Source organism: Artemia franciscana, chromosome 8 (assembly GCF_032884065.1).
Source record: "Artemia franciscana chromosome 8, ASM3288406v1, whole genome shotgun sequence".
NCBI lineage: Eukaryota > Metazoa > Arthropoda > Branchiopoda > Anostraca > Artemiidae > Artemia > Artemia franciscana.
Window position 1 is genome coordinate 51585600 of NC_088870.1, and position 14888 is coordinate 51600487.

Sequence of the window (14888 nt, forward strand, 5' to 3'; positions counted from 1 at the left end):
AAGAGATATTGGCCTTGATGCAGTTCACTCGCTCTTGAGACTAAATTTTCCTCTTAATAGTTCCTATAAACACTCATATTGAAATTTTCTTTAAATAATTGGATGGCACCCCCATAAACACTTTTTTGATATCCATATTGTGTTTTGGCACAGAGTACACCTTCGGACCTACAAAAACACCTTTGGATATCAAGTCACTACTCGTCTCAGACTTTAGAAGCAACAACTCATTTCGAGCCTAGTGCTTCACTGCTTATGGATAAAAAGTCCATTCGAGATCTAACGATCATACCATTTTCCAAATCATCCAGCAGATTATCTGTTTTATTTTTAACAGGACTGAATCAGTCTCTATAATACACTTGAAATTGCCTCTCTCTTGTCCATTGAAGCTTTTACACATTGTAATAAAATTGCAACTTGTGTTTCTTACAAATTTCAAATATAGCACTGCCTGTGCCATGTTTTTATTCTATTTAATTTTTTCATATTGAAAGCGTTTTTTAATTTGGGGGAAGCTGTTAATGTCGTCATTTATTTTTATTTTAATGAGTTAACTTCAGGATTTGGAGGAGAAACTATAGGAATGTAAAAATGGACATTTTTTTGAGTATTTAGTATCATTTTCAAATGTTGCTCCTTTGGATTCTATAAGCAATAGCTTTTCAGATGATTTTGGTTTGAATTACTACTACTACTACTACTAATAACTCACTGCAGCACTAAGCCGCCTGAGGCCAACACAGCTACGCACACTCCCCCTCGAGCCTAATCTTTTTAAAGTCTCCCTCTTTACACCCTCCCAGGAAGTTTCCATTTCCATTAAATATTTATTTATGACATCCTCCCAACCAAGACAAGGACGACCTAATTTCCGTGTAGCCCCAGACGGTTGGCCAAAAAGAACAATCTTCGGTAATCTGTTATCCTTCATCCGTAGAAGGTGGCCTAGCCATCTCAACCTTTCTTTCATTATAGCTCAAGAAAGCGGGATTGAACCAAATTTTTTCGTACAACCTACTGTTTTAAATAAGGTCAGTCAGCCGGGTACCCAGAACAATCTGTTGGCAATTTCTCTGGAAAACATCTAGTAAATTTTCATCTGCTTTTCGAAGCGCCAATGCTTCAGAACATTATTTGACCACTGTCATCACTGTAGCTTCCAATATTCTAGTCTTGGTTTGCAGATTTATCTTTTTATGCTTCCAAACTTTTGGTAATTGTGAAAAAACACCCTGAACCTTAGCTTTTCTACTTTTAACATCTTCACTGCTCCCACCGCATGCGCTATTTACAACTCCACCTTTCTACAAACTTTCAAAAACTGGTACTATGAATTTCAAAAAAGAGTCAAAAATTTGCATGTAAAACGGTAGAGAGCTCTAATGTTTAACGTTTACTAATCTGCCACTGGTCTTAGATTACTAATTTTGCGCGATAATAAGCTTTTCACATCATAATGCTGAGCCTTAAAAACCTGGAATAATTTAAAAATGATAATTTTATTCCAATAAAAAGGCTGCTTTCTTTCCGTTCTTCAATTCATTCTAGGCTTGTTTTCATCAAACAGGCTCCCAAAAATTCTTTTCCATGCTTAAATAAAATCTTTACTTTTTAATGTTGAAAAAAAATGCAGATTCTCCAAAAAGTATTTTTTCAAATAAATGATAACGATTGTTCAACTTTTGACTGCGGCTTGTTTTTTTTTTAAGCATAAATCTTATGTCCTTAAATGTCGAGTCACACTCTGACGGTGTACCTATAATTACAAGAATATTCTAGATCAATTTACTTTTAATGCAAGATTCGTCTAAACTGAATTTATCTAAAATTTATAACTTCTGATAAACCCAGTCTTATAAATCCTTCGATTGTTTTGAAATAAATAGAAACTTCTCAGTAGCTCGTTTTGCTTATACCCTGGCTATTTTCTAGAATGATATTCTCCATGCAAGTCAAACTACTCTAAATTTATGTTTTATTCATTTCGTTTAATCCAGAGCATATTGTTTAATAAATGAGTAGCCAAGTTTTTTTAAGATATTTTTTGATTAGTTATATTTTGTACTAAGACATATCTAGTTGAGAAGTTTAGCGTAATTGTGATCCCCCTTGTTGCTCGCAGATGCAATAAAGTCATATACACCTCATAAAAACTATTTTGCTGTACCAGAGGAATCTTTGCTGTTACCTGCAGGTTTTGAATTAATATAAAAGAAAATGGCGTTTTTAGTATATTTGCCAAATTGGTTTTAACAACATTAATTGGTTCAAAAATATTCTCCTTTAAAACAAAGGATTGTATAGTTATGGCTTTGAGGAACCTTGCTAGTCCCTGGTCATCTCTTGCTGGAGCCAGAAATTCGTCCACAATTTTCTGTAGAATATTTCAGGAAAGGATAACAACAGGAAAGGAAACCTCTCGGTTTTTATTACATCTAGTTAAAATATTTTTTTCTAAGAGCGACTTGAATTTGATTGTGGAAACCTTTGGTTTGAATATCTTGTAAAAAAATAATGAAAATTTTATCATCAAACTGCAGTCCCAAGCTATGTTTTATTATCCCTTTGATTGTGGTTTTTCATCTTATTCGCTGCTCACATAGCTTGAAAATGCCAGTTTAATTATGTATTTATGCGTTGAACAGCTCCTGGCTTAAAAACAGTGACGAAGACCACACTGTATTTCCTTAAGAAACAAACACAAAGTGGAAAAAATAGATAAAATCTTTTCAAGACAGCGAAAATCAAATCTTTGGATATTTGGGTGCTATATCCAAGGGCCGTCTTCAGCACAATACGAGAAAAAAATAAAATATATATAAATATATATTCATATATATATATATATATATATATATATATATATATATATATATATATATATATATATATATATATATATATATATTTATATATATATCTGACCTAGAATCCTTACCTTAGCGAAGTTCAACCAGGAGTGACAAACAGAATAGAGTGAGATGATAAATTGACTCATACAAAACAGAACAAAATGATTAAATGCAAGTTCTGAAAGCAAACCTTGCATTATTGGCGGCCTGCCTCAAAGGTTTCTTTTTGTAGGTGGTTCAAAACTATTAAAAATCGAGTTAGTAAAATATTTTGTTAGATAATTTTTAATTAAGTTTGAGTATGAAGAATTTAGTGATTACTCCCCAAGTCCCTAATGAAAGGAATATTATTCTTTATTTTGAGACTAATTTCAATTGATTCCCAAACCACCTGTTTTATCTCCAAATCATTACTGATGAGGGAAGATTTTTCAAAAAGTATCGTGCGGGAGGGATTATTAAGTGTATGCCAATCTAAAGCAGAATCAAAGCAGTTGTGTGAACTATTTGAAATTAATGTCTTGTCTAAGTTTTTTTCTGCTTGTGTAGCCGTTTTTCCACACTCTGATGGGTCCTGCCAACATAGTAGTAATTCACAATAACAAGGTATTTGATGGACTCCTATTTGGCGAGTAACTGGGGTTTCATCCCTACTGGAATTTAAGAAATTTATGATTTTTAAATAAGGATGGATTTTTGAAATGAATGAATAAATACCTTTAGAACATAATGACTCGGCAAAGAACTCAGTTTTCCCCTGCATAAATAGACTGGTGTCTAGAGATTATTTGAAGTCTTATAATTTATCCTTGGTAAAGGACTGGGCCACGCATTGGACACCTTTAAAACAGAAGCAAATGGCCGACCTTCACCCGTCTTTGCTTATTCACGCTCTTTTTAAGTGGATGCTATCCAACAGTTTCCAGGTCACAAACACTCATAGAGGCCTCTAATTTGATCAAAATCCATACTTGAAGACATTTATTGACACCTTTGTCAGTAAACAAGCTAAGGTAAAAACGTAGGTTGAAAAAAAGATCTTTTACCTCATTTTAAATTTAGCCTTCGGTAAGATGAGAGATAAAGTGCACATTACTAGTTGCTTTGACATTGTAACCAACCCAAGAGAGTGTGGTCAAATCATTTCAGATCCGACCTTTATATCGTCCACGATCATAGACTCCAAAATGGTCCTTTAAAATAGAAATAATTCAATTAAATAAAAACATAGCACTGGCAGTGCTATATTTGAAATTTGCAAGAAACACAAGTTGGAATTTTATTACAATGTGTGAAAGCTTCAATGGCCAAGAAAGAGGTAATTTCAAGTGTATTATAAAGACTGATTCAATCCTGTTAAAAGTTAAACAGATAATCTGTTGGACGATTTGGAAAATGGTATGATCGTTAGCTCTTGAATGGACTTTTTATCCATAAATTGTGAAGCACTAGGCTCCAAATGAGTTGTTGCTTCTAAAGTCTGAGAAGAGTAGTGACTTGATATCCAAAAGTGTGCTTGAAGGGCCGAAGGTGTACTCTGTGCCAACACACAATAAGGATATCAAAAAAGTGTTCACGGGGGTGCCATCCAATTATGTAAATGAAAATTTCAATATGAGTGTTTATAGGAACTATTAAGAGGAAAATTTAGTCTCAAGAGCGAGTGTTATGTCCATTCACTTTTAAAATTAAAAAACGACACAGATCGAATAAAAATTGCCATGTCGGCCATATTCGACAAGGTCTATGTGTGTGCGGGCAGTGTAGAGTTGGTAACACACGGCCATTACCTTACTCCAGATCGAGAAATATATATAGTACAGAGAGCATCTCGGTATTGAGAAACATAGATAGTTGGTAAGAGGAGTGGCCGTTTCTTCTTTCCTTATAGTCAGTTTCTAGCTCAGCAATGTGTTCTTCTATTCGTTTTTGGTGTTTTTATAAGAATTATTTTTCCATTTGTTTTTTAAATATTTTTTCCTTATTTTTCATGCAAAGCGGTATTGTTGTACATGAAAAACGACTTAATATTATACAACTGTTTTACCAGCAACACAATTGTTTTGGCTGGTCCCGGGAGACAATGGCGTTATCTGGCTTCTATTATTGATGCCGCATCCTTCGAAGGGGGTCTGGTTGTGTCGAAATGCATTTTAAATGTTATTTTCTCATATACATTTAAATATGTATTCAAATTCTTTTTTAATATGATTTGTAGGTCTTTTATGTATATTAAAAGAACCTTTTATTATATTATTTTTAGTATCAAACAGTTCGTGGTAACGAACTGTAGTAAGGAGCGACCCGGCTCAATAGTAACCAAAACTCTAAAAAATTTATTTTTGATACCAATAGCTACATCAAAAGAATCGCATTTTAATGCTGGTTTTAAATATATAAGTTTCATCAAGTTTAGTCTTACCCATCAAAAGTTACGAGCCTGAGAAAATTTGCGTTATTTTAGAAAATAGGGGGAAACTCCCCCTAAAAGTCATAGAATCTTAACGAAAATCACACCGTCAGATTCAGCGTATCAGAGAACCCTACTGTAGAAGTTTCTAGCTCCTATCTACAAAAATGTGGAATTTTGCATTTTTTGCCAGAAGGATCACGGATGCGTGTTTATTTGTTTTTTTTTTTTTTTTTTTTTCTTTTTCCCAGGGGTGATCGTATCGATCCAGTTGTCCTAGAATGTTGCAAGAGGGCTGATTCTAACGGAAATGAAAAGTTCTAGTGCCCTTTTTAAGTGACCAAAAAAATTGGAGGGCACCTAGGCCCCCTCCCACGCTAATTATTTTCCCAAAGTCAACGGATCAAAATTCTGTGAGAGCCATTTTATTCAGCGTAGTCGAAAAACCTTATAACTATGTCTTTGGGGACGACTTACTCCCCCACAGTCCCCGTGGGAGGGGCAACAAGTTACAAACTTTGACCTGTGCTTACATATAGTAATGGTTATTGGGAAGTATACAGGCGTTTTCAGGAGGATTTTTTTTGGTTTGGGGGAGGGGTTTAGAAGAGGAGGATATGCTGGGGGAACTTTCCTTCGAGAATTTGTAATGGGAGAAGAAAATTTCCATGAAGGGAGAGCAGGATTTACTAGCATTATTAAAACAAAAACAATTAAAAAATAAATGTGAAAAGGCTTTTTCAGCTGGAAGTAAGGAATAGCAATAAAACTTAAAACAAACAGAAATTATTACCCATATGAGGGGCTCACCTCCTTCTAATACCTCGCTCTTTACGCTAAAGTATTTTTAGTAATTTCAACTATTTATTCTACGGCTTTTGTGGTTCAGGGGGTCATTCTTAATGAATTGGTATAAAATTTAAGCTTTAGTGTAAAGAGCGAGGTACTGACGATGGGGCGAATCCCCTCATATATGTAATAAAAACATGAGAATACAAAAGTTCTTTACGTAAGCAAATTTATAAGTTACGTAAATCTTTTACCAATAAAAAGATTCGTAAAAAATTAAAAGTTCTAGTTGCCTTTTTAATTAACCAAAAAATCGGAGGACAACTAGGCTTCGTCCCCCCCTCTGTTTTTCTCAAAATCATTCGATCAAAATTATGAGAAGGCCATTGAGCCAAAAAAAAAAATATGCAAATTTCGTTTTGATTATTCCTCTGCGGAGAGCCAAAATCAAAACATGCATTGATTCAAAAACGTTCAGAAATTAAATAAAAAAACAAGTTTTTTTTAACTGAAAGTAAGGAGCGACATTAAAATTTAAAATGCACAGAAATTACTTCGTATATGAAAGAGGCTGCTTCCTCATCAACGCCCCGCTCTTTACGCTAAAGTTTTTTACTATTTTAAAAAGAAGAATTAAGAAAAAGAGTCAAAATTTAGCGTAAAGAGCGAGGCGTTGATGAGGAAGCAGCCTCTTTCATATACGAAGTAATTTCTGTGCGTCTTAAGTTTTAATGTCGCTCCTTACTTTCAGTTAAAAAAACTTGTTTTTTTTATTTAAAATAATTTATTCAACAGAATGAGGTTAGGTCCGGTCAGTTGTATTTTGACATTGTGGGAGTGTTTATCAATTTAAATCTCCATTCAGTTCATTTCTTTGCGGACCTCCAATGATGTGCAATGTATATTATTTTTATAGTTAGTGGCAAGAGTCCTATGATAAAACAAAGAATATTCCGCCATACATAATATTCATATGGGGCCTTGACGTGTTTGGTATTTTTGGGACAAAATCATAGTTTTTCATTGATGATTTAACTTAATCTATCGAAGAGTAGCCTCAGGAGATATTACATTTATTCACGTGTCTATTTCATCACAAAAAGAATTCCTTAACCGGGGTTCTCCATAATCACTTTCTTCAGAGAAAATATATGAGAGGACTTGCTATAATTGTGCTTACTTTATCATCTATATGGTTGTTCGTGATTAAAGTTCTCTTATAAGTTCACAAAAACAAAGGTGACAATAAAAACAATAAAAATATACCCCGAATCCCACCCAAATTCCACGGAAATTGTATCCGTAATTTTACAGACAATATCCAACAATGTCAATACTTCCCTTGCCAGGTAAATTTTAAAATAGTCCACCCAATTTTAAGCCTTCCCTTAGCTAAAAATTTTTCCTCAAATTCATAATCGGCAGTGGTGTACTGAAAATTTTGATGTGATTCAGAAAATGCTTCAATGCTAGGTTATTTTTCCTTACGTAGCGTCGAGGAGCTGTGGTACTCATAAGGGCATATGCCCATACAGATTAACAAATCCCAAAATTTTATCATCTTGAAAGCGTTGTTTAAGGAGAGAGAAGGCATTAAAATCGTCGCTTATTTTTACTTCAATGAGTTGACTTAAGGATTTTGGAAGAAACTAAAGAAATAGAAAAATTATTCAAGTACTTAGTATCATTTTCAACCGATGTCCATTTGAATTCTAAAAGAAGCAACTTCTCAGATGATTTTGGTATGAATTTTCATGTGCTCTCTACAACTTCCCTTTTCTCCAAACTTGCCAACACTTTTAATATGAATTTCAAGTAATAGTTTAAAATTTGCTTGTGAACCGGTACAAAGTATTATTGTTTAACGTTTACAATGCAAGATTTATGTGCCTCCCCCAAAAGTATTTCCCTTCCGATAAAATAGGATTATCTTTAATGATCATGACCGCGGACTATCATATCTCCATTACCTTCAACGATTTTTTAACACACTCAATACGTATCTTTATTTTTTATCGCCGACTCGTGTACGGTGATAAAGCTATTGGATAATTTGTATTGCGAAGCCATATAATTTACCTATTTGCTATTTTAATAAGTAAAACTATGGCTGTGCCTACACAATCTTCATCACTCAATTTCTCAAATACCTCGAACAATTACTCGGTATTACTTGAGTCTCTTTTAGCTTCGGCAAAATTGAAGGATATGGCTTCAAGTTCTTTAACACGATTCAATTTTGGTAGATTGCATACTTTCATGAGGTTAGCCTCGATGTTCAATACCACCTTGTCGCTCTAAAAAAGCAAATTCTGAAAGTTCTTAAATCACAAGATGTCATTGTCAACCAAAACCGTCTCAACGGACTGGCACGTATGATGCTTGCAGTTCTTCAAGAGTTTTTAAATTTTAACTCTACAGAAAATCTAGATAAACATTGAGCAATAGTAACATTTAAACACCCCTTTATTATATTTTGAAACCTCACTTAAAACCTGATTAATTTTTTGAATAGAAAAAATGTCCAATTACAGGATACTGCCCCGTTACAAAATTAAAATCGACTTTTGGAAAGTCTTACCAACTCCCAATTTCAATATGACTTTCTGGCCAATCAAAAATGCTTCCCACCTACTCTGAACAAACACCCTAGAAATTATAAAGTGTGGGAAAAGTGTTATTATTTTAAGTTTTTGGGTATTATCAGCATATATTATTTATTTTTTCATTAAATTTTTTTTTAGATATAGATGCTTTCACGCTCTCCCACCTCCTGCCTGCTCCCAAAAGTGTTTTTTGAATGCTCTAATCATACTGACATTGAAGTGCATTAAACATACTGACATAGGGTTTGCTATGACCATAGCAACAGTATGGATGCTATCGCTAAACAAAATGCTGAGGGGGTCTCCAAAATCAACTCTAAACACATATATAATGCACAAAGTGGTATCAGCTGGATACAATTAAGGTAATACGGGGGATGAGCAACTTCTACTTTTTTTGGTTCTCCCATGTCACTGTGAGGGGTGGGCGATTGTTCATCTAGTAACCTCTCGACCTAACTTGTGTGCAATTGGCTTAAAGAATTGTCTATGTAAACTGCATCAAGGCCAATATTCCTTCCAAAAATGTCTAAAGCAAAATTAGGGATAGATAAGCTAATAATCCCGCTGATATTTAATTTCAATAGGGCCGTATATAGACTTACGCGAAATTCTGAAAGGTTCCAACAATATATTCTCGATAGTGGACCTTGGTGTAGGTATGCAGACCTAAGAAATAATAAGAGCTTATTATCTCATTGAAACTCTTTTTATTTCATTCCGTGAAAGAAACTAGGCTGAAAGAGAATGTATTATAGTTAAGAGTGACCTTTTGAATATATTGAGACCACACAACAAGTTAAGAATTTTATAACGAGATATTACCACATATTTTGATCCTTTAGATGTAATAAGATCACACTAAAAGCTATAAATCTATTGACTAGAAATTATCGCATAAATGTAGGTGGAGTCTGACCTTTTTACATTTCAGGTATTATAATGTTCTAAAGGGTCTTAAATCTTACTAAGTGGAAGGCTGTGTTCATTGTTGGGGCTCCAAAGAAGTCTGTCAACAGATCCCTTATCCAAGGTTGGAGATGATTCTCGGGGACCTGGAAAAAGCATAAAAAATTTTGACTCTATGAAGCAGTTACGGCTTTAAGCTATGAAAAAAATATTAATCTAAGGGTCAGTTGCCCTTAAATTGTTCAGAACTAATAGATGATGGGGCTCATTATTAAGCTAAAAAAGATTATCGATCTAAAACCCTACGATCTTCTTCTTGGAGAAAACAGTAAAATATATTTCAACACTAGTATGCATTAATTTTGAAGCAACAAGATCTTACTTTTTTCCTTTTTTAATAAACCACAAGGAATGTCAGATTTTTAGTTATTTCTCTGGGGTCTTCCCCAAGAACTATAGTGAGGGCCCCAGATTTTTTCCCTCCTTTTTAAGTTGAAAAAAAGAAACCTATTATGAATCCTGGGATTAGGATCTTCCAATCTTCTTCTTATAGGTAGTAGTAAAACAATTTTCAACAGTAAAATTCAGAGTATTAAAAAAGAAAAAATAATTTCAAAACACTACTAACAGATTAAAGCATGGTAAAAAATCTATTTTCCCTTAGAACTGGGGGGGGGGGTTCAGAACTTTCGTCCAGGTTCCTATAGTAAAAAACATAAGAAATGTCTTAAATTTAGCTACTTCTCTGGGATCTTCGCCAAAAATACTGAAAAGGCTCTTGTAGTAACAAAAAGGATTGCGTTACTTTATAAAGATCGATGGATAACAACAATTTTCATAGTAATTCCCGAAAAATTTAGTTTTTAGCGGAAAGGTCCTCAAAGCTTGAAAAGAATGGATTATTTTTTGAATTGGGAAATAGCATTAAACTCCTAAAACAGAGGCATCGAAGAATAGCTCTTTTATTTCATACTATCTCAGGTTCTTGCCTTGCTCAAGATCCTATTAATAAAGTATTAGTGTGAATACATTAATTAAGAAAACATCAAGCCTTATGAAAAATATCAATAATTTGACTTACATTAAGATCGACAGCTCTATCTTGGACGGGAGTAGAAGACCCAGCAACTATACTTCCATGGGAGGGCATAGAAGTCCCGACAGCTTCACTGGGACGAGGCTTGTAGGGTCAAGGGGGGAATCATGCCGTTGCATGATGGTTTAGAATGTTCGACAGAGACAACGACTGAATGTCTTGATTGGACAATGGAGGGGCCGCCAATTTCACCAGGTATAGAGATCTTATCCAGACTTGGCGAATCATTTGTTGTCGCAGCGCATGCTCTTAGCTTATCTTAGGGGAGGGGACTTTGATAGAAATCTTCTTAAAAAAAAAATGAAATATTAGTTTTTCGTTAAGTGGAAAAATGCACACTATTTTCAACATGTAACCACTTAAATATAACTAATTGCACCACTGCAAATCTAGACATTGGTGGAGGGTGGGGAGGAAAAACAATGTAACAATAAAGCACTATTTATGGTAAATGATCTATTAATTCCCTTTCCACCTTGAGGAATTTTAGCTACCTTAACGTTAGTAAGACAGAAACATTTGACTTAGCGAATATCACTGACCACAATTAAATTTCAACATATAACCACTTAAATCTAATTAATTGCACCCCTACCCATCTTGACAGTGTTTGAGGATGGGGAGCAAAAAACACTGTAATGACACGGAACTATTGACGGTAAATGATCTGTTAATCCCTTTCCTCTGTGAGGAATTTTAACTTTCTTAACATTAGTGATATAGGAAAATTTGAATTAGTGAATATAACATTCCACTTTTAAATTTTTGTTGTTTTACTCTTGCTGTGATAGAGTTACAAATACTTTATACAATTTCTTTTCAATGTAATATTTAAGGTCATTCTCCCAAGTTGAAAGTCAATGCTATTTTCGTATAACAGTGAAATGCGTATTAACAACATACACGATCAGATTCTTTGCTGAAAAATTTACTGCGGCCTCATTGAAAGCTTTAACATGACTAGGCTGGACAAATTTGCATTTTTTCTCTTTAGAGCTTGATAAGAAATCAATTCACGGGGAAACCTCTAATTTTTAAAAGTAGTAATAAAACTATTTTTACAAGACCTAGAGCATTGCAAAGTAGTCTCTCGATTTGCAACAAGATTCCAAAATTTTTGGCCATGAATTTGTTTTTTATTATTATCTGTTTTCTTTAAAATTGACCATTTAAGATATGCTTCCTTTACTATTTATAAGGGTGGTAATAATCATAGAGCTATGATTTTTGTGTCGTTTTGTAGATTTTATACCGATAAATAAAACCAAGTTTCTTAAATTTGTAGTTATAAGATATGATTTTTAGCAATAATTTTTATTATCCAATATTTCCGTATTTCTTATTGGCTAAAGTTGGCCAGTTAGCTGAAGTCAACAGTCTTTAGATATTCTGGCACACCCCTGAAGGAGAAATTAAGCCATTGAGATAGGTGGAAATCTCGTTACGTATTCCAATGCTATAGGAAATAGCATTGTCTTTCAACGAGGGAGAATCGCGTTCTTTATCATCTCCTCCCATTCTTTATCATTGTCAGAAAACCTCTCCTCTCCAGATTGACTTGTCATGACAGTATATAAGCTTGGAAATAGTTTAAAAAAAATTTAAAACTTTAAAATATTTGCTATTATTCAACCGTCTGAGTATTATAGTAAATCAATTCCAAGCCATAGAATTTGAAATTAAGGCCACAATTGAGAATACAGAAATTCACGCTTATTTATTTAAAGTTTGATAAAAAAAAAGGCCTGGTACACACATTGAAATACCTTCTCTGGGTATATGTTACCAACAAAGGGAACAGGATTCTCCCTTCTATATAATAGTAAGTATTATATAATAGCAAAATATTTGGTAGAAAGTAAATATTTTAAATCATTAAGGGTTGAACCCAGCCTATGCCTTTTTTTTACAACTTACTTGAAAGCGGGTTAATAGCATTTTTCATATTTTGCGAGAAAACAAGAGGGTTTTTTCAGTGATAAAACTTTCAATGGGGAGGGGGGTGGACTTTAGCATTTAATTAAATATAGATAGTAATAGAGGCTCCAATTTTAGGTAAGAGCTCTTCATTTTAGGTAGGGTGGGGGTGGAATAAAAAGATAGGCTTCTCTTTCGAACTCTTTGAAACATATCCGTTTTTTAAGTTCAGGTGTGTAACGTTCAAATTTTGTTCTAATACCTGTTTTCATACCCCCGAGGGACTAATGCAATTACTCAGTTTCTTTTTTCCAGCGAAATAATGGGGTATAAACAAGCCTTTGTTCAATTAAATCAATAGTCCCTCTAACTGTCCTGCTCATAGAAAATGGCGGAGAATTTTCTAACACGAGAGGGCAAGAAGATTAAAAGAAATTCTAGGGTAAAGAAACCCCAAGAGGTTTTTTAAGGAATTAAAGAAACTGTAATGTATCATCCAAAGAAATTCTTATTTGTTAGGGCCCCGAAGGTTTTTCCTCATACCCTTGTTATTATACTTGTTTGATCATTAATCATAATGATCAAAGAAAACATGATTTGGTGGGGGACCCCTGAAGAGTTGTTCAACAAAATCTGGATTTGGCTGGATCTCGATGGTATTTTAAAGAGTCAAGGAAACTATTAAAATGAAAAATAATTTATTGCGGAATATCAAAACAAATAATCGCAATATATAAAACTATAAATTAAAATTAGTTTTGAATTATTGTCGGAATGATTTCCTGTTTTGCTGTGTTGCTCCAGGGTTGTATGGCCTTAGCTTGTTGTGGTGCCGGATGCTGTGGTTGTTTTGTGTAATATTCGGTGCTAGGATATCGCGATGCTTCTGTGAGTAGAGAAGGCCATGTCCGAAGCCCATTAAAGGTTCGTGCCTCCTTCTTTCTTGCGTTGTTAGACCCGACAGAACAAGAAATTCTTCATAAGGTAACAGTGTATCCCCCAAAATCCCTCGCAACGCATGCTTTTTTAATCCCTTAAGTTCGTTAGTTTGATATTTTGTTAGACCAGGGTGCCAGACTGGGCAGGCATATTCTAGAATTGGTCTCATGTAAGTTTTGTAATAAGTAAGCATTGCCACTTTGCTTAGATTAAACCGTCGTAATTTTGCCAAAGACCATATTAGAGGGATAATTTAGGAAATTAAATGATTTATATGGTCGTCCCATCTCAATATATTGTTAAATATGACCCCCAGAATTCTCATTTTCTGAACTACTGGTATGCCCACTTCTGAAAAATCTGGTAACCTATGCTTTAAAAGGGAAATCTTCATTATTTCTGATCTCGTTCTATTTATGGTGAGTTTTTTGCTGAAAATTCTCGCTCCAGACTTGTTACCATTTTCTGTAGGTCTAGTTTTTTTTGTTCTGCTTCTATAGTATTATCATAGTTGAGTCGTCTGCGAACTTTGCGCAATCTTTGTGCCATGTAGCTAACATGTTGCAAGTAACAAGAATAGGGTAGGGCCTAGCTCAGTTCCCTGAGGTATACCACTTTTTAGGGTCGTTGTATTTGACAGCTCGTTTTGGTATTTGGTCTTGTTTTGTCGTTCCGATAGGAAACTTTCAACTATCTTGATTAAAAAAGTGTGAAAACCTTCCATGCATTTTAATATTTCCTAATGGCAAGGGGTATCAAAAGCCTTACTGAAATCTGCTTGTACAAGTTCAACAAATGCCTCATTAGTTTCAAGGTGGGCTTACCTTTACTAAACCCCGTTTGAAACCCTGTCTAGTCGATTGGTAGTTATTGGTAGGTTGGTAGTTTTAGAGTAATTGGTCGCACATCATCAAGTTTTCTGGGGCTCATGACTTTAAAGACGGGGATGATGACCGCCTCCTTCAGTGGTTCTGGGAACTTTCCTGTGATCAGGGAGTGGTTAATGATACAAGCAATGTATAAGTAAATGGCATTTTTTTGAACAGAGTTGGTGGCGGATCCGCTGGAGGAACTGATTTACGTGTTGAAATCTTTTCTAGGACCTTGAACACACCCAGAGGCAGCATTACAGGAATTTCAGCAATATCGAGACAAAAGTCTCTTGTTTCAGCTCTCGGGCTAGATCTGAAAATATCTGAAAACCACTCATTTAGATCATTTGCAGTGACGTGTATCCCTTCGTCCGTCCTGATGTAGAAAGTCCTGGAGCGTTGAGGGCTTGTTTATCCTTGAATTTTCTTATAAAACGTATGGCAGTCTGAGTTTTTATTTTGGATAGCTTTTCACCATAGGCCTTTTCTGCTTTC

The 14888-nt window shown here is 34.5% G+C and overlaps 1 protein-coding gene and 1 long non-coding RNA gene across 2 annotated transcripts in view; both read right to left on the reverse strand.

Annotated features, from left to right (window-relative positions):
• The window catches only part of LOC136029845 (uncharacterized), a 33077-nt gene extending 21326 nt beyond the window's left edge, over positions 1 to 11751 (reverse strand). The window contains exons 1-2 of the long non-coding RNA XR_010618129.1: positions 10651 to 11751; positions 9629 to 9715 (exon numbers count right to left, since the gene is read on the reverse strand). This is a non-coding gene — a long non-coding RNA (uncharacterized LOC136029845). The remainder of the gene's footprint in view (positions 1 to 9628; positions 9716 to 10650) is intronic.
• LOC136030713 (uncharacterized) overlaps positions 1 to 14888 on the reverse strand; it is a 239685-nt gene that overhangs the window by 143969 nt on the left and 80828 nt on the right. The gene's annotated exons all lie outside the window — the stretch shown is intronic.